Below are 19,014 nucleotides of genomic sequence, written 5' to 3'. Positions count from 1 at the left end.
TCACTTCATTTCTGAAAAAAAAAAAACAACCTGGTAACAAAACCCAAAAGGAAACTGCATGTACTGACTCCACTGGGAGGGTAGCTTCTCCCATACCCAGTGGGGCTCTACCATCTGCCCCATGAACAAAGAAAATTCCAACCATGAGCAGCATATATTTACTATTTTGTTCTTCACAGTTGTCTCAGAGTTTTGCAGCCACTTCAAACGTTTGGCAACAGGAATCCCCAGAGAAGTAGATTATAAAATTAACAAAAACGAAATGGAGCAATTGCCACACGGTGATCTGTTAAAAACCCCCACAATGTATATACACCTTTTCCTGTACTTAACTAGAGCAGACAAACAGTCCTGGCATGCAGAGGGGAAAGTGTCTGTTAAAACAAAAGTTTAACTGAACTGACAGTTCTGTGAGAAGGGAAGGGAAGGCCAGCCCTAGGCAGTGGGGGGTATTAAAGTCTATTAAAAACACCCAGTAAACACATTTGATAGGAATACCGTTCTGTATCTAGATCTTCAGCCTCTTTCAGGATGAGTTGCTTTGGCTTTTTTTTTTCAATATTGTTTTGTTTTCTCACCAGTGCAGCTAGGACACTAAGAAGCCAATAAAGCTCGTTGCCCTTTTCCTGTTTACACTGTAAATCTTGCCATTGACATCTTACTTGTAACACTCTGAAAAATAAGCTATTGATTTACTATCTTGGCCTAGAACAAGCAACCCAAGCTAAATGCCTTGGTAGGCAGATGGCTCTGCCTACACCACTGACAACCTTTTCTGAACACAGCTGCTGCCCAAGCTCAGTGTCTTCCTGTCATCTGGCTGGAGAAGAAAAAACAACAGTTTTGTGTCATTCATAGTCATGGCAAGGTAGTTATAGAAACTTTTTAAAATTAAAAATGCTGAAGGTAGAACACAGCTCCCTACCAGCAGTAATAAACACCATCTACTCCCCATCTCTTCCCTTGAAGCTACTAGTTAAGATGAAGGTGTCACATGGTTGTTTAGGGTTAGTAAGTTCTCACCTGACACACTATACCACCCTTCTTCACAAACTGTGGGTTTCTCTGCAGAATCTGCTTTTAGAAGTGGAAGTCCTCCTCTAATTATATGATTGTGAAGACTAAATTTAGAAAAACATGATTCCACAACAAGCAGCACAGTGGTGCCAGAGTTCTCTGAGGAGCTGAAAAGCAGATGAGAGGGAAGACCTCTCTGTCTGAGCTCATGGTGCACTTCATCAGACACCAACAATGCTGGTTTACACTCCATCATCATTGACTAATTCACTGCTGTTCAGATTTTATTAAAACATGGGATAAGAGGGAGCTTATTTTGGTAACACAGATGTGTTAACACCACTGCTTCGTTAAGCCCTGACATCCCACAGCATCAATGAGCCTACAAGTGATTTTGAAGCCTTGCCAAGGGGAAGCACTAAAATGCCAATGAATTTCAACCAAAGGAAAATAGGACCACACCAGTCCCAAGTAAAACAACCTGTGTGGATGTTGGTGTCCCCCAGCAGCTTTGTTCTGTACCCAGACTTGTACACACAGAGCAGAGCCTGCTCAGACAGCAGCTCTAAAAGCAAACTATTAAATGTTCTCAAGCCCAGCAAGTCCCAAAGCAGTTTCACACAGTAACTTTGCACCAAGGGGAAGAACTGAGCTCTTGTGGCTCCCTAATATTTTGATGATAACTTTGGATATACAGGGACACACAGATCAAGGCAGGATCAGAGCTGTGACTGCCACACACACACACACACACTTCAAGGGCACTCAGAAGCTGCAATTCAGGTCAGCTGGTGCAGGAGAAGAGGGCAAAGCAGAAGGACTTACCTGTGAGAACAGCTCTCTCGACTGCAGGCCCCAGAGAAGCCTTTGCACTATTGCTGTACTGCAGGGGGTGTAACTAAGGATTCCCAACAGTCAGGGCTCATTCCCAGGCAAGACACAAAATAAACAGATTTTCAGGGGAGTGTGTCCCCAAAGGTCACCTCCCCACACAAGACCTTCTCTTTCTCTCGTGGTGAAGGAAGCTTGTCAGGGAAACTCTCTGGACACAAAGAGGTAAAAAGCACAAGTATCTGTACATAAATACACATATACATATATATCTATTCACTCCCACAGCAGAAGATTGATCCAGCTATCTGGGAAGAGGATTTGGTCTGCAAAAATACAGGCTGAACCCAAGGAACCCAGAGCAGACTCCTCCTGAGCAGTCTGCACAGCAGAATAAGATTTTCAAAGATTAAGCAGAACAGCACAGACACATCCAGAGCACACACAGCCAATGCTGATGCTTGCTGCTGTTAACACTTTCATTTCCAAATTCCAGTGCTTAATAAAAACAGGTAAAGAGTCTGAGCAGCTAATCCAAAGCATAACACAAGCCAGAAGCAGAGAATTCCCATTGGAGCTAGTTTAAAGCAAGAAAACTTTAAAACCAACGTAGCAGCAAAAGAAACACCTTTTCCATGTGATTTTAGAATTACTTTCTCCTTTTATTTCCAGTGGCATGCCCCTCCCAAAAGAGCCAGACAACTACTCTCCAAGATGAAGCACTGAAATTCCAGAAGGAGTGATAATCACAGTGGTCTGACACTGGCACTTAAGGCCTGCTTCTGATTTCAAGCCTGAAAAAAAAAATCAATTATTTACCAGAATTACGACCTACTTAGCAGATAATAGCCTGGGATCTCCTCCCTCCCCCCTTTACAAGCAACATTTTGCTGGAGAACAAAGCATTAAAAAGGAAAGTATGTGGGAGTAGCTGGAACAGGGGCTGTTTTGCAGGAGCTCTCAAGCCCCAGCAGCACCCACATCACTGCCCCAGGCAGCTCCCGGGGGCAGGGGGTGATGGGAACCAGCTGCCTTTGTGCTGGTGGCCACTGAGCCCACTGGGACCAGCCAAAGCAATGAACAGCCCTGGAGAGCTGTGACTGGCACCTGAACAGTGGCTGTGGAAACCCTGCCCACACCATGCTCTGCATGAACTGACACTGAACTTTCCACTTTGACAGAAAAAAAGAATCTACAAATCCAAGAAACACAAAGAGAAGCTCTAAGGAGAGCCACCTACAACCAAGAGAGAACCCTCAAATTTTTGACACAAAATCCAAAATCTTCAAAACACTGAGCTTCCAAAAGCCCTTTAAGTCAGGCAAGAGATAAGAGAACTTTGTGCCCAAATGCATTGCAAGTCCACATACGGTCTTGGCACCTCAACCAGACACCTCAGAAAGAATGCAAACCTAAATGATTCTTTGGCCTCACTCAATTAAAGTCAACAGAGTTGGGGAAATACAAATTCAGAGCAATTGGTATTGCACTGGAAGCTGCTTTCACCCCACTTAGCCCCCAAGAACTGATTTAGAAATTATGTCAACCTAAACTCCTTAATATAGTCCAGAAGCACATCCGGAAGCAAACAAAAATCTTAGATGGGATAAACTGCTTACTGGAAGGGGATCAATCACTTGCCCACAGAAGAAATCCTCACAGTTATGCTCCCCCTATCAGAGGGAGAGGATCCAGGCCACGGTTTCTGACCTGACCAGACCATTTTGGAAGGGCAGAAGATTAGCCAGGCACAGACACTCACTCTGAACCGAATAAACTGTTCCTACAGCTGATCTCTGTGCCAGTAAGGGAGCACACACCCAGAAGGATGGCTGCACTCCTCCAGGCAGCACAGCTGCCTCCCATCTTCATTCCTTTTATAGGACATGTATTTATTTGTTTTAGTCTCTTGTCTTTCATATCGGGTTTGTAGGCAGTTAAATATTTTGAGTGAAAACTCCACAGACAAACTGAACCCCCCTACATGGAATACACGTACAGTGAGAAGCAAGCAAAACACAACAGGGGAAAAATAAAGGAACACTTGTACATCAGCACTATATTTAGATACTGCTTTACCAGGACTTTTACAGAAACTTGGAAGACGTGTTGTGTTGATGCTTGGTCCAGCCTTAAAAAGCTTCAAGCAATTTGCCACAGCCCTGAAATAGAATTTCTGACGTTTTAGACTCCAAGCTGCACAGAGCAGATACTGTTCAACTGCACAGTAACTGTTTTCTACAAAACCTCTGCATGCCACTACATTTCCTGGGTTAATGCTTCCCTTTAATTTTCAGCAGCAATTTTAAACAACAACTACACTGTCTGACAGACTCACACACTTCGATAGATTTGAGATGACTGAAGAATTAGTGGAATAAGACAAGATTCCTGTCAATATTACTACAGCAGAAAGACAGAAACACTACTTCTAAGTTGCTAAATGGGACTAGCCAGCTGATTATTTCAAGCAGGATATCCACTCTCATAAAGTGGAAAGTTGGATCCTGCTCCAAGAGCAAGATTTGACCAGAATGGAAGACAGACCCAAAAAAACCCCATTAACCTGGGATTTGTTTTACTTGCTCAGAATGGTGCATTACAGATTTTATACAGTTCATAAAATGCACCCACCCAGCACAGTGGGCACATATTTTATTACGAAAGCTGTATGTGGCAATGTCCTCTTCAGGACATCACTACCACAAACAACAACCACTGCCTTCAAGAGGCTTATTTTTTTGCCCAAATATTCATTTCTCCTTCTTAAACCAAAGTAATTAAAAGGAAAAAAGAAGGGATGTGACTTGGGAAGGTAAAATTAAGGGGGAGTATTGATACAGGACATGGGGAAGTTCTGGGACCACACTGGTACCTCACAAGCCCAAGCACTTCATGAAAATAAGTCTTAGACTCAAGCTATTTGAGCAAATTTTAGCCTAGATCCTTGGCCAAGAAGCTTTCAATCAAATAAGTGTAGACTACAAAAACAGCAGGTGTTAAAGATGCCACAGAGAATGATATCAAGTTGTAATGGAAGAAACACAGTTCACACAAAGAGATGACAAATATCCTCAGGCACTTTCTTCCTCTTAATAATCACAACCGTTTAAGTTGTTACTCTCACATCAGCAGCCCAGGGCTTGGGGACCACAAGTGGCTTCACTCAGCAGGAGCTGCAGGAAGTGAAACACCCTCTCCGTCTCTTCTCTCCCAAAATAGAAATGGGCTGGACCTCAGTACCAAGTGAAGGCTTCGTGAAGAGAAAGCTGCCTTGCAACAGCAGCCTGGTAGAAATGAAAAATGATGGGATGGCCTCATTTTTGTTTCTGGGTTTGTTTTTTAACAGATGGGAATGAGGAGAAGAGAAACAAAACAAGCATAACTCATTCCTTTCGCATATTACTCCCGAATGCAACAGCCAAGGAAAAAACGTGAAGCTTCATAAGCACCTGCACTGATGATCCCTGTGCATTAATGAATCTAAACACAGAGTTTTCATGAAGCTAAAGGCCAAATTCAGTGAGCAAAGTGAGGACTTTCTAGGTAAAGGCAGTGCACCCTTGTGCCCATCAACTACCTCTCAAAGATTAAAGTCCTCACTCCTCAGTTTTATGTCAAGCAGACATGTCTTGCCTTCAGTTAGTGTGTCTCCCTTCAATAGGAGCAGGAGGACTCACAGTCTGTTCAACTCCATTACAAGACAGGTTCTCCAGCACCTGTGACCAGCACCTGATGTTGACAAATGGGAGGGGAATAAGAAGAGGAAAAACAAAAAGCACAGCTGACCCTTATCAAGGGGTGGCACTACAATGACCTGGACATCACATAAACTGGATGTTAACCAAAGGACTTGGTTGCTTAGTCACTACTTCTATTCTCTACTAGTCACTACAGGACCTTCAACTGCCAGGTCCCTCTTCCAAAGCCTGGAGATTTAGTCTTAAACTGAACCTGAAGTTACCCTGAAGTCGAGCACACACTGTTCTGCCTCCAAGAGGTACAAAGGGTCACAGGGACAAAGGCAGTGAGTCTCAGGACCTGAAGTGCTCACACAAGGGACTATTTTAATAGAACCACACAGTATTCCTGCTGCTGTTGTGTCTTGGTTATGAGGATTTGAGCCTAACACGCGATTCTCCTTCCATGGGCTGCCCCCTTCTGCTCCCAGGGAAGGATGAGCACTGCCTGGTAGGTCCCCAGCAAAAAGCAGCCACTATTCCTATTCTGTGACTGCTTCATGGAAACCAAGTTTCCCCGTGGGACCTGGCAAAAAGCCAAGGGTGAAATGTAAAATTTAGTAACAGCAGGATCTGCCACACTGCACTCTCAGAGCACAGACTTTTCTAAAGAGATTACTGGCTACCAGCCACTCTCAGAGGGGGCTCTTTACATGAGGCTGGCCCTTGTCGGGGGATGGCACAGACACAAGGTGACAGAGACACAACAACCCAGCGTGCACTCACTGGGGATGAACCCCCGTGAGAACCAGGAAAATGCAGTTACTGCAACAGAGGGTCTTGTCAAACCACAGCAGTAACTGCACAGCCACTGACAGTGCCCCAGCCAGCACTGCAGCCCAGGGCAGCCCCTGCACGGGGGCTCAGGCCCTGCTCCTCTGCTCCGGGCCGGGCAAACGCCACAGGTGGAACCAGCGCTTCCCAGAGACCACCGTGCCTTGGCATCCCTGGAACTGGCCTCACAAGGACATTAGTGACCAGTGCTCTTTCTCACCGGGTGTGTGAACAACCAGCAGACAGTACTGGCACATGGAAGCACAGGCAATCATGGGGAATGTGGAGAGATGGGCACTGCCAGGCATTAAGGAGGATTGTGCTCAAAAGACAGGGGTTTGAAATCCACCTCTCACCAAAAACTTGGAAACACCATATTGCAAAATGCGCTTCCCTCTGGATATACAATTTCTTATTCAAACCCAGACTCACCTTTCAGGAATGTGAACAGCCCAGAATTAAAATGTCCCTCTCTCCCAGTATTTTCCCTCCAATTTGTCCTCTAGATAGCACAGGTTTGCCTCTCTCATTGCTTCTGACCAGAATGTAAAGCTTCTTCTTGCCTTCCAAGAACCTGAGACTTCTCTTGCTCAGTCCACAAGGTCTGCCAAGAAGTCAGGGCTGGAAAAAGTTTTGTGTGTGAATATTCCTATTTCACTATCCTTGTTCTACAAAAATGCTGGGAAGAATGCTACACCCCAGAGCTGCACATATGCCAGAAAACCTGCAGCTTGGTAAGAAACGTGGAAGAGGACACTTCCAGTAAAGATTCCCACCTCCTTCAAACTCTGTTACTAATCCACTTTTCCTACTGAATGCTGTCCATACATTACAGATACCCCAAGAATGCAGCGTGGGTCGTGCACAGCCCTCCACATCTGGAGGCCTTCAAGCAATGGGAGGCCAAGGCCACGAAGCTTCAGGCACCCTCCAATGAGCTCAGCCAGCTCTGTGGTTTAGTACCCAGCCTCAAAACACCACATTCTCCTTCTGAACCTACACAAACCAGCTCAATTAAGAGGCCTGAAAGTTGTGTATAAAATATATATTATTTAAGGGAAGCAAGGAGGGGGAGAAGCCATGAATAGAAGCCTTTATGTCAGGAGTTACTCCCTACCTAGTTGTTGGGTATTTTAAATCTCTCCCTCTCCGCTGTCCATGATTATTGAGTTCAATAAAAGGGAAGGAGGGAACCACTTTGGACAAACCCCTTCTGCTTAGTTTCTGTAAATGGTAACAACAGGTCTAGTCAACCCTATTTCCCTGTTTCCAGAGTTAGTCTTTCCCTCTGTTCTCATGCCAGACACAAGAAGTGTTATACACAATGGCAACCATGCCCAAACTTCTTCCATTCTTTAACTAGCAGAGCCCATGGGAGTGGTCCTACAGAGCAATGTTCTCCATCAGTGATGAAAAGAGCTCCCACATGCAAAAAAAATAAGGTATTTCTTGGGATATCATTCCTTGCAAGAAATGGAGCACAGACATCCTGCAGTACTGTCCAGAAGAAATGGAAGAGAAGATTGAAGAAGAGGCTTTAAATAGAACTTTAAAAGCAGTTGCTTCAAATGGAAACCCATCAAACAACTTTTTCCTGCACAAGCAAATAAATCCCAATAATTTCTGAATGTTCTTTCGGTATTCCATCCAAAGGGTCAGGAATTTCTAGCTACAGAGATTTTTGCTGCATTAAAAGAATTGAAACCTTTTTCTGCCTTACATGGGGAACACATTTAATGTCAGCTGTGTAACAGATTATACGTGCATGGGACTTAATGCCTCTCCTGGCAATAGTTAACAAATGTTCCCAGTAACATCAGAATTATACCAAAATTCCACCACAAAGGATAAAACTAACTTACAGGGCAACAGCTTTGCACTGAGTGAGCTAGAGCTGCAAAGCAGGAGGACTAAAGCCTAATTTAGGTTTGCTTCTGTCTGCAACAGTAGAAACAAAAATTTCAGCTGAGAAAAAGAAAGACTAGAAGAGCTGGTGACAAACAGGGAATTCAATCCAAAGAGACCGGATGGCAAAGAGAAGGTGGCTTCTCTAACAGTGACAGCTGGAGAAAGGAAGTCCTGGCATGCAGGAAGTTCAAGGCAGAAAACACTTTCCACACCTCCAGGACTGCTGGAAATTAGGAGTTTTCCAGTAACTTAAATTCAATCGCTTATAACATCACAGCTCTCTGAACGCAATCAGACTGCTCTGGGAACTGGCAAAACCCACCACTGCCTCCAGTATCACCTGGGCAGCTCATTATTCATGAGAAGTGGCACCATGAACTTGTGGATCCTGCAGATGTACAAAGTCTGACTAAAAAAAGAAACAACTCAGTGATTCACAGCAACCACTGGAAAAGGGTCTAGGAAACTCTTCTGCAAGGTTGCACAGCGTGGCACCATGGTTACTAAGACAATACACGGCACAAAATCCTGCTGTATACCTAATCCCTTTGTGTTTAACCATCTGGGACAGCAATTCCTTTCATGCAATAGGGAAAAGCCCCAGTGTTTGTCCAACATCCAAGTTTTTCCATTGTTTCTTATCTTTCCAAATTTACAGATGTACTAAATGTACTATTTATTCATTACTATCAGGACATGTGACAGAAAGGCAGCAGGTAAGGAGATCAGGGTATTTTGTCCTGCAAGTGAACAGTTTGACTCTAGGAAGAGCCAGATTAGCACCCAGCAATGCCTGCACCTTCTCAATTTTTAAACTGAGATAATACCTACCTATACTTGGAACTTTAAAGTAATGGTTAGGAAAAAAAATATTTGCAGAGAAAAAACTGCATCAGTCACTAAGTCAGAGCATTTATGGTTTTAGCCCCTACACACTCCCTTCAGCTGTGGTTTGATGGATGCCAGTCCCAGCAGCTGGTCTTTGGGCAAGCTTATGCAGGAATTGCCTTGACATCTTCTTGAACACTTATGCATTATTATTTTGAGAGCTTACAGGTAGGAAGGTCACTGTAGAAGGGCATCTCTCTAACACATCCTCCACTTCTCGAAATCATGGAATATGACAGCACATCTGCTGTCAGGGTGCTGCGGCAGGAGGAAGGTTAAAGGCTGAGCCAGCTCCTGTACACGTCCCACCACCATCCCTCTGCTCTCACCTGGAGCCTCAGCTCTACATTGAGCAGAAACCCATTCTGCCTCTACAGAATGAAACGTCAATAAACAAATAAAAATCAATCCGTGGGACGCTGCTGTGACCTCCAGCACACACAGCCAGCCTGCTGGTGCAGCCTGGGCAGTCTGCACTGCTCTGGGAGCTGTTGGCAGTGTGGAGGGAGCTGGGCACTGCCACACCTCAGCACACCACAAACTCAGCTTCAGCCACTTGACACCAATCCCCATTACTTGGTGTCTTTTTTTTTGTTTTCTCCAATCAATCATCCCCTTTAAGTCAAATTCTGGGTTTTCCTGTTGTTAGGAACGGGGATTCATTGCTTCAGCCTGGCTTCCTCTAGGACACATGGGGACGAGAGATAAGCTCTCCCTTTCAGTCAGTGCTGACCACAGATAAGCAGAGGGGCTTTATTATTTTCCACCTGGCCCCACCAGCAGAACCCAAGCAAGGATAATCTGAAAACCTGACAGGTTGAGGAGTGGAAGAAGCAAATGCTTCTTCAGCAAGTCTCAGCTTGCTAACAAGGTTTAAGCAACAGGGCACGTTATTTTCGGCTCAGGAAGTAACCAAATCTTATCATTCCGCAGGAAAGAAAATTAGTTCTCCTCCCTAGGAAAACTGAGGGTGAATAGCTGATGTGCATAACCATTCTTTGGAGAGCAACACAGGCTGGCAAAGCTTTTCAAGCCAGCCTTTAGCCACATTAACTCCCTTTAACATAAATGAATCCGAAGACCGCAGTCTAAGAGATGAGGAAGCTTTGCCATCTCATCCTTTGCAGGGAGGCACAGACAGCAACACTTCGGAGTGTCAAAGAGATGACTGAGCAAAAAAGAAGAGGAGAAGGACTTAAAAATACACTGTAGTTCTAATGCTTCAACAAATACCAGGAAATTCCAAAGTCCTGCCTCTCATTTTGTCCCAAAATACAATGGTATGATTTAAGAAGGGTGTGTGAAAACTTACTTGGTGCCCTTTAACTGCACATGCTGTTGCCCACAGGCAGAGAAACTGTGCTCCAAACAGGCACTGCAAAGTCTGGATTTCTTACCACCTCAAGTTATGATGGAACAGATGCACTTTTGTTTTTGCTTTGTATCTTGACCCATGTCACCTTTACATCCTGTACCCACATCACCCTGCACATCTTGCTAGAGAAAAACTTGTCCCCTGGAATAAAAGAAAACAGCCTTTGGAGAAATATGGAAGCAGATTAAATGAATTCCTAAACCCATTTCAACAACTGTGCTTCTCATTTTTGCTCATGTGCTGCATTCTCCAATGTTTTCTAGTTGTTGCCACATTCCCAAAGACAGCCATCAGCACGGCAATTGCCACTATAAATCTGGAGTTCTGTCTTTAGACTGAAGATGAAATAAGGTCTCAGAAATGAGATGCAAGAAAACAAGTCTGTTTTCAAACCTTTGGAAACTCTTAGTCAAACAGCTGAGACAATGTTTCTGCCCTGGAAGAATGTGCTCTGTTCATCAAAATGCTGCCGAGCGCTTTATGTAGATTTTCCCTGTGCTTCCACTTCCAAGCTGGTTTCTTCTGCTAAATCAAATCCTATGTGGATGCCTGTCAGCCCTGATCTTCAACAGATAGTTTACATTTCAGAAACGTTTCTTAACTGAACTCCCGAGGTGATCCCTGCACACAATGCACTGAAATATTTACTGTGGGCTTAAAAATTTACAGGTCTGGTCTCTCCCTCAGAGACTGTTTTTTTCCCCCAAAGAAAAGTTCAGGATATCTGTGGGTCAGGAAAAGAAATATGAAAGACATTGTTACCAAAAAATATTCTTATAATTCATTTGGAAAGGTTCTTTTTACTGAAGCCAGTGGGACTATATTTCATAACATATTGTTAGAAGAAACACTAAAAAGTCAAATACTCCAGTGCTTTGGAGCATGTGCTACTTAAAAGAGACAAGAAAGAAATTTGCAAAATAATCCAAATTAAAACAACAAAACCACTCCTCCAGAAACACAAGCACACAAAGCAAGATGCTCTCAGTATGTACAAACAGGCACAGCTGGGATCTGTAGATCATTTGAACTACTGCAATTCTTTACAATGTTTCTGTAAAAATAAGGCACTTAGATAAGCAAACCCAAATATTTTGTTTAATCAATGCCCCCCAGCAGTGTGCTACAAAACTGCCTGTCAATTTAGGAAAAAAAAAAAGATACAGCATTTTATTTAAAATAGAAAGAAGAAACACTCATAATTAAAATAAACAGGAAAGTACCCTTTGGTGAGGAAAAGGAGTAACCCTGGGGCAAGTCATTGAAAAGGGGTTTGGATTTGCCAAGTTCCACAGTGTGCTCAGGAGCTGTACAAGCAGCACACTGTGCAGCACACACACACACATAAGGAAGACCACACCACACACACATCAGTGGGTAACCTACACCTTGCAATTAAATATTTAGAGAAATCAGGGCCTGCACAAAGCTCTGCAGGCGCCCTTGCCTCCTTACAGTGACTCTGGAAGAGAAGCCATGCACCAGCCTCTGCCCTGAGGAAGGGTAACTTTAACCTTTGTGACATTTCCACAGGGAGTTGTGGCAGAGATGTGATGCTCCCGGTGACCAAACCATTCCACACCACTCTTACACACTTAGAAAGTAGGAAAAAGTTATGTAGTGGCAAAGACTTACAGGGTTAGAGCTCTTATGATGCCTAAACAAACAAATCTACGTTATACAGACGATACCGGGTGCCGAAACCCTGGCATGTCAGTGAATGAGATTGTGTATCTTCTGAAACTCCCACTTTATGCACTGCACAGATGTGAGAAGAAAAGGCCTCACTGCTGAACCACAAAATATTCTGCACATTGCAATACCAAAAAAACCCCACAAAAATCTCTAACACACAGCATTGGACATTTCGAACATTTGACACCGTGTGCACAGCAAACCGTAACCTCAGCGCTGCACCTTTCATGGCACACGTGAAGGAGCGTGTCTGTCTTGCTGTCAGAACACTACAGCACCAGATCTCCCAGGGAAGGAGCCTCTCAACGTTGCTACAGTGGAGCAAACGAGGCCAGACTGTAAGAGCTACCCAGAAGAACACAGATAAGGACATTATGCATGCACAAAAATGGTGTCAGCCACCAACTTGCAGAGGCATTTATCTGCAATTATGGCTTATTACGGCTGCAGTCATAACACAGTTATTCAACAAATTCTGAAGAATTAGCCTCCTGGAGAGTATGAAGTAGTTTTTCCCCACTAGCAGAACCAGCTGTCTGAGGATTACTGCAGTGATAAAAACCTCTTTCCCTCTATATCACCTTACAGTGACAGCAAGGGCATCAAAGGAAGGCACAATGAACAAGCCGTGAGTCTGTTTAAATAGACAACTATGGAGCACAAGAGTGGCAAAGAGATGGTTCTGAAAACAATTACCCCAGAGGCAACACACACCAGAAAGAAGAGATGCCAGTTCCAATGAAGAACCTGCCAGCTGACAGGTCCACACACAGTCACAGATTACAAATCACTATAGGAAAAAGAGGCAACATTACAGGCTTTATATGCTGCTTCTCTGACACGTGGAATTAAGGAATTATGTAGGTATTTCTGTATCATCAGTTCTGCCCACAGCAGAACTGCATTCCCAGAGAGGAGTGGACACCAAAAGGCAGGAAGCAGCATCTCCTGGCACAGGAGGACACATCTTGCCAGTCCAGTCGGACAGCACTGTGGGAACATCACTCTGCTGTACCAGCACAAGGAGTCTGGCCTCCTGCTCAGAGATAAATTGTTACTTTGGAAAGCCTCAGTAACAATTAATTTATTAAATCACCCCTGTCTCATACCAGTTTTCAGCTTCAATATAAAGTCTGACCTTGATTAAGATTGGATTGGCAAAGAAATGCTACAGAAAAGTAAACAAAAAGATACATATTTTCCATGAAATTTCATTTGGAAGTGCAGTTTTGCAGCTAAAAGAGGACACTGCCTCCCAAGAACAGGGTAGCCCCAGTGAAGCATCATCACAAGGGAACATCCTGATTCAGTTGCAACAATTTAGCTTTAAAACATTCTGGAATCAGACTTCAATATACTGTGTCATACTCTGCAGACCAACTTCTTTCGAGCAAGAAGGATTTCTGTTATGTTCACATGCACTAATCAACATGAGACTTTAAACAGGATTTTGGAGCTGGTACTACAAGGCTTTTCTAAATCACCAATTTTCACCCAGAGAATGCTTCAAATGTGTCAGGCAGAGCCTTGAAGAACCTTCTTTATCAGGATTTCATGAGTGTACGTGAAACATTTAGATTTGCAAGGTTCTAGTACAGATGCTTCAAACTCATGCAATAAAAACATATTCCCCAAAACAAATTTATTGGCACTTTCTGACCAGTATTTCAGCACTTAAAGAATCAGGAATGTAAAGTGTGCTGGGACTTGAACTCTGGGTGTGGTTACCACTGAACTGAAAGAAAGAAACAAGCCAATGCAAGAACCACCTCGTGTTTTGCCAGGGAGATTGAAGCAAGACTAAGTTAAAACCAGAAACTGTGGTAACAGATACTAAGTGTCATCTTCACTGTCATTGCCTTCAGCTGTGCAAAAGTTACAGAATTGACTGCACCTCAGGAGAGCCAGACAACATTCTGTTCCAGTCGATCGCTAATTTCTTGGCAGATGTTGCGTGAAGCTTATCAGAAAAGGAAAAAAAAAACACCCACAGGAAAAGAAAACTTCGGTTTTGTTTCATCTTCAGAGCTTTCAATGATTGTCTATCTAAGCAGTAATTTTCTCAAGCTTTATAAATCCAACCATATTTGTGCAATAAGCTGAGACTTTTCTTTTTAAAACACAAGTAGTAAATTCTCTGTCACACTTTACACTATCCTTAGCTCACTCCTTTGTACCTGGAGATGGCACACACCTGGCAGTACCTAAACACAATGTTATCAAAGATGAATATTCCTTTATCTCAGCCTTTACCCAAAGGACTTCTTTGCATCCCTATCACAATCAAAAATAGTATTGTCTTCCATACTCCTCTCAACTTCTCATCACTCTCCACCTTCCCTACCTAAAATATGGAAGGACAAAGTCTGCCTGTACACTTTAATTTACAAATTAGATTCCAAACTGATCCAAATGGGTGTTAATCAGAGCTGAACAGACACGTGTATTCCTAGGGTACGTTTCTTATGAAAGGCTCAGAACTACTCTCATTAATCTCTTTGAAGGTGGTGAATATTTACAAGTGAGAGAGTACCACTGAGACAAAAATGCAAACCAGACTCCAAATTCCTCCCCCTAAAAGAGAAATAACTTTTGTTCCAGACATGCACAGTAATCTTGACAAAGACACTTGTGCTCTAAAATCAATCCACAGTTCTTTAACAAACAAATCTGTGTGGCTGGCAGAGGAAATCTCATCTTGCTACATTGGGCAGGAAAGGGCTGAAGATCCTTCAGAGCATGTACGTGGAGGATCCCTTTCTGTCACTCCTCACTGCAGCAGACAAAACCTCAGAAATTCCCACCAGTCCCCAAGGAAACAGCAGCAGAGTGTTCACCCCCTGCCCCCAACTGCCTCCCCTTCCCAGCACCTGTAGCAGAGCATAAGTTCCTAAAGCACTGCTGAGCCATCAGCTGTTCCACGAAGGCAGCACACAGAACAGCTTTTGTGCCTCTCCCCCTCGGCAGCTGCAGGGAGGGGGGGCTGGGAGCAGGGCGTTCTCCCCAGCACACCCAGGGGGAGCATCAGCAACACGGCTAAAAAGGACTCAAGAACATACAGGGGCAACAGATCAAGCACACAGATGCCCACGGATTGACATCCTCTCCTTCCTTTCAGGTTGCACCTATTTATTCTGAGGGCTAAGGTTTAATGTTGGGGAAATTTCAAGTTCACCTAAGGTTGAGAGTTTAAAAAGAAAATGTGAAGCACAGTACAACCTTACCTGCCTGCAGCCTTTCTGGGATAAGGAGAGGAGAAAAGCCTGTCTGATAAAGCCTCTTAATCAGCCACAGCACCCCACAGCTTCCATCAGCCAGGCTTCAGCAAGATCCAGGTGACAAATGACTAGAGCAGACCCAAAGTGCCACTGAGTGCTGGCATGTGGCCAGGGGGCCTCAGTCCTGCCCCACAGCCAGCACCAGATGCCACAGTGGGGTGTGTGACAGCTCCCATACCACGGGCAACAGGTGGGTCAGAGCAAGTGGCAAGTGAAAAAGCCAGGGAAGGGGAGCAGCAGCTGAGCAGGTGGAAGCTCTCAGCAAACCCCAGCTGGGATCCAAAGCAGCGAGTGCGAGGGTGGTGTCCTCAGAGAGTGAATCTGAGCAGCAGGAAAAACTACAGCTTTCCCTGGAGCCAAGTCCTCCAAGTTCAGTCCTTAAAGCACAAGACAAAAAGTAAACAAAACCAGCAGAGTAGCCATAGGAAGGACAATGGGAGAACCAATGGAACATGCCTGGATAACACTTACCACATTCAGTGGTAACACAAAAAACGTGTGTTCCCTTTTTAAAATTTTTCTGTGCCTTCCCCTGGTTCTCAGTGTTCCTCCAGCTACACAATCACTGTTCCTCTAAAACTCAAGTAAGCAGAGAAACTCAAATGTAGATATATATCACACTCCTCTCAGGCCCAGCTGGCAAATTTCAAGCCAAGACAGGAGCTCCACTCTCCAGCCCCACTCAGGTAATGAACATCAGCTCAACTCTGACAGCACCTTCTGGTTTTTAATGCTGTCACAGCTGGTCTACCAGCTGTTTTCTGCATGTACCCTTGCAAATTTAAGAGGCAGGCCAGGCAGCATGAGTTTGAGCACTAAACTCTTGGATTAAAGGGGTTAGATGAGGCAAATGAATAAGCAGCAGCACTCTGAGGAATCAAGAGTGGAAGCAGAGCTGCACAGTAGCCAGCGTGCAAGAGCCACCCAAACAGTATTTCTCCAATTCTTTCAACGTTTACAAAAGTACAAGGAGTTGCTGAAATAGGCTGAAACTCTCAAAAACTATGCACAGGTAAATTTTTCTAGCACTGACTAAATTACAGTTAAATTAGCACTGCTGTAGACCCACACCCCACTAACAAAGTCCTAAGAAAACAGGGAATAATCGGGCAAGTCATCTGATTTTTTTACCTACTCTTCTTGCAACCCTTTATCGAACCCAGACTCTGCAGCATCCAAGTTGCTGCCACATTCCACACAACTGTGGCCACCAGCCTTCACCCAGCAGTTCCTGCACACAGGCATGAAACAGCTCCTTCCATTAACACCGGCTCCACTTGGGAACAAAAGGCTCCGAGAACTGATCCACAGAACTTACTTTCTCCCTCTGGTTATTGCAGAGCTGCCATGGGGTGCACTTCAGACACAGCCACAGGCAGTTCTGGCTTGGATTTGGTCTCCCTTTGCAAAAGTGACATTCAAACCAATTTACAGAGAAAATCATCATCTTCATCTTCCACAAAAGGAGGACAGAAAGTGCAAAGAGGTAAAGCACATTCCCCCTCAACAGTCCCACTTTCTTCCACTGTCCCATGCTGTACTAAGGGGATCCCATTCCCTTCAGGCTTTCTTGTATTACAGTGCAACAGGACTGAGTGCAATCAGAAGGCAAATTGCTTTTAACTGTCCCAGGTAAGATGACCAGGAGCTGGGGAAGGCTGGGCTGGACCCTGCTGTAAAAGAACCTTGTTTACCAGTTTAGGTAAGTAGCTTCACTGCTCCAACAGCCACTCAGCTAAGCACCTGCTATTCACACAGTGTGTAAGAGTGATCCAGAGATTCCCCTTCCTGCTTCTTCAGCCTCAAGAACTTCCCACTGCAGACACTCCATCGAACACTCAAAGCTAAGGCATGAAAAAGAATGATAAGATGAAGCACCTGAACTGGTAGGATGTCCCTCTATCTAGCATCATTTTGTGGAAACCTTGAGCCTTCAGCCTTGCCAACCAGCTGTGTGATGTTCCACAGGGAGGGAGGTTTTTACTATGTCCATTGTAACTCCTTCTGTCCACCTCCCCCAAACAGTGACTGCTGGTGTGCAATATAACCGTGATGCTCCCACCCCTTTTACACAGTAGGAACAATAAGCAGGGTCCAGAGGCAGCCAAGTGAGAAAACTAATCTGAGGCAAACCAGCTCCTGTTGAGCAGCCTCCCACTGCTCTAAATGGAAGATACTGCAGTCAGCTCTCCTCCACCCCTTCTGCTGCCAGTGACTGCATGGCAACACAGAATCAAAGAGAACTGAGGGCCTCTGCAGCCTGTAACAATGTGTGACTGTAAATGACATCCCATCCAAACCTCACCCTGTAGTCAAGATAAGTGGTTCTAAACCCTCTTTTAAAACAGAAACAAAACCAAAACCAATAACAAAAACAACACAGGGCAGACCACAGCTCCCCTACTTTTAGGTCCTCCTCACCCTTCCAAGAGTTCAAGACAACCCTCTGCTAAACTCAGAGAACAGCAGCTCCTTCTTGTTGACGAGCCAGCAGCTGCTCTGTGGAGCTGCCTCATGAAAGCAGGGGTTCCTTTAGTTACAGTTTCTTTCCTCCCTTTCCCACCACTTATTTTTAAGGGATTATGTTTCCTGTTTTCACTGCTCTGCCTCCATTTGTCATTCATCACAGCCATTAAAACAGGAGGGAAGCACAGGGGAGCAGACCAACACAAAGCAAACCTTTAGGGTTCAGCAAGCAAGGGATTAAATGTCACCTCTTCCCTTCCTCAAGCTCAACCTCTCGCACACCCTCCAAGATGTTATGTAAATATGGCTCATCCTCCACCATATACCCAGGTTCTGACAGCTCTGACAGATTAGACATTTCAGGAGGGATCAGAAAAGCAACCTACTCATCCCAGTTTGTGGCAGCTCCTCACCACCCCTCTGGCTGGTCCATCTTGGATCACAAACAACTTATTCTGGAAAACCCCTGTCTGTATCTTAGAGCCAGAAATGGTGCCCCAGCAGTTTTTAGAGATGAAAGCAGAGCAATATAACCCAGATACTCTTTCTTGTTATGCTGTTGATTCGCAGACATTGTCTCCCTACCACCTCAGTACTGGGGGCCCAATATTCAGGGAAATGTAGTCAGAAAAAACCAAATCAAAACAAACAAAAAAAGGCCTAGCAACAATTTAGAAGGATGCAACCCACAGAACTACTGCCCCTTCCTTAAGCCTTTGCTTAGACACGCCCTGAGAGCAGTCTCACAAACCTTCCTGATGAAGGTTGTACTCACTGAGTAACTCAGGTGCAGTGTAGTTCCTACAACTCTACTGCTACTCAGTACAGCTCTTCTGCAACTTGTATGGTGACCCCTGAGGACAAAAAACACATGAGATATCAAAGGTTAAGGGCAACAGAACAAATGGCTTTGAGGAGATAAAGGCAAGTTTTACTGTTTTAACACCTTTTCAGGTATCTCAAAGCTATTTGCTCTTTGTTCATACATTCTTTACTATGGCCTGGCTCCCATCCATCACCTGAGACTCAAACACACATGCTA

General features: G+C 44.4%; 1 protein-coding gene across 4 annotated transcripts in view; it reads right to left on the bottom strand.

The window, feature by feature from the left end:
* BCR (BCR activator of RhoGEF and GTPase) overlaps positions 1-19,014 on the bottom strand; it is a 98,994-nt gene that overhangs the window by 60,663 nt on the left and 19,317 nt on the right. Inside the window, exon 1 of one of the 4 annotated variants that reach the window (XM_032706117.1) lies at positions 6,795-6,938. The exons of the other annotated variants lie outside the window; for them this stretch is intronic. The gene's annotated coding sequence lies outside the window, so the exon portion shown is untranslated. Of the gene's footprint in view, positions 1-6,794; positions 6,939-19,014 lie in introns of those variants that run through there. 4 annotated transcript variants of the gene reach the window in all.

The sequence above is a fragment of the Chiroxiphia lanceolata genome, chromosome 18 (genome assembly GCF_009829145.1).
Source record: "Chiroxiphia lanceolata isolate bChiLan1 chromosome 18, bChiLan1.pri, whole genome shotgun sequence".
Lineage (NCBI taxonomy): Eukaryota > Metazoa > Chordata > Aves > Passeriformes > Pipridae > Chiroxiphia > Chiroxiphia lanceolata.
This window is presented reverse-complemented; position numbering and strand designations above follow the sequence as displayed.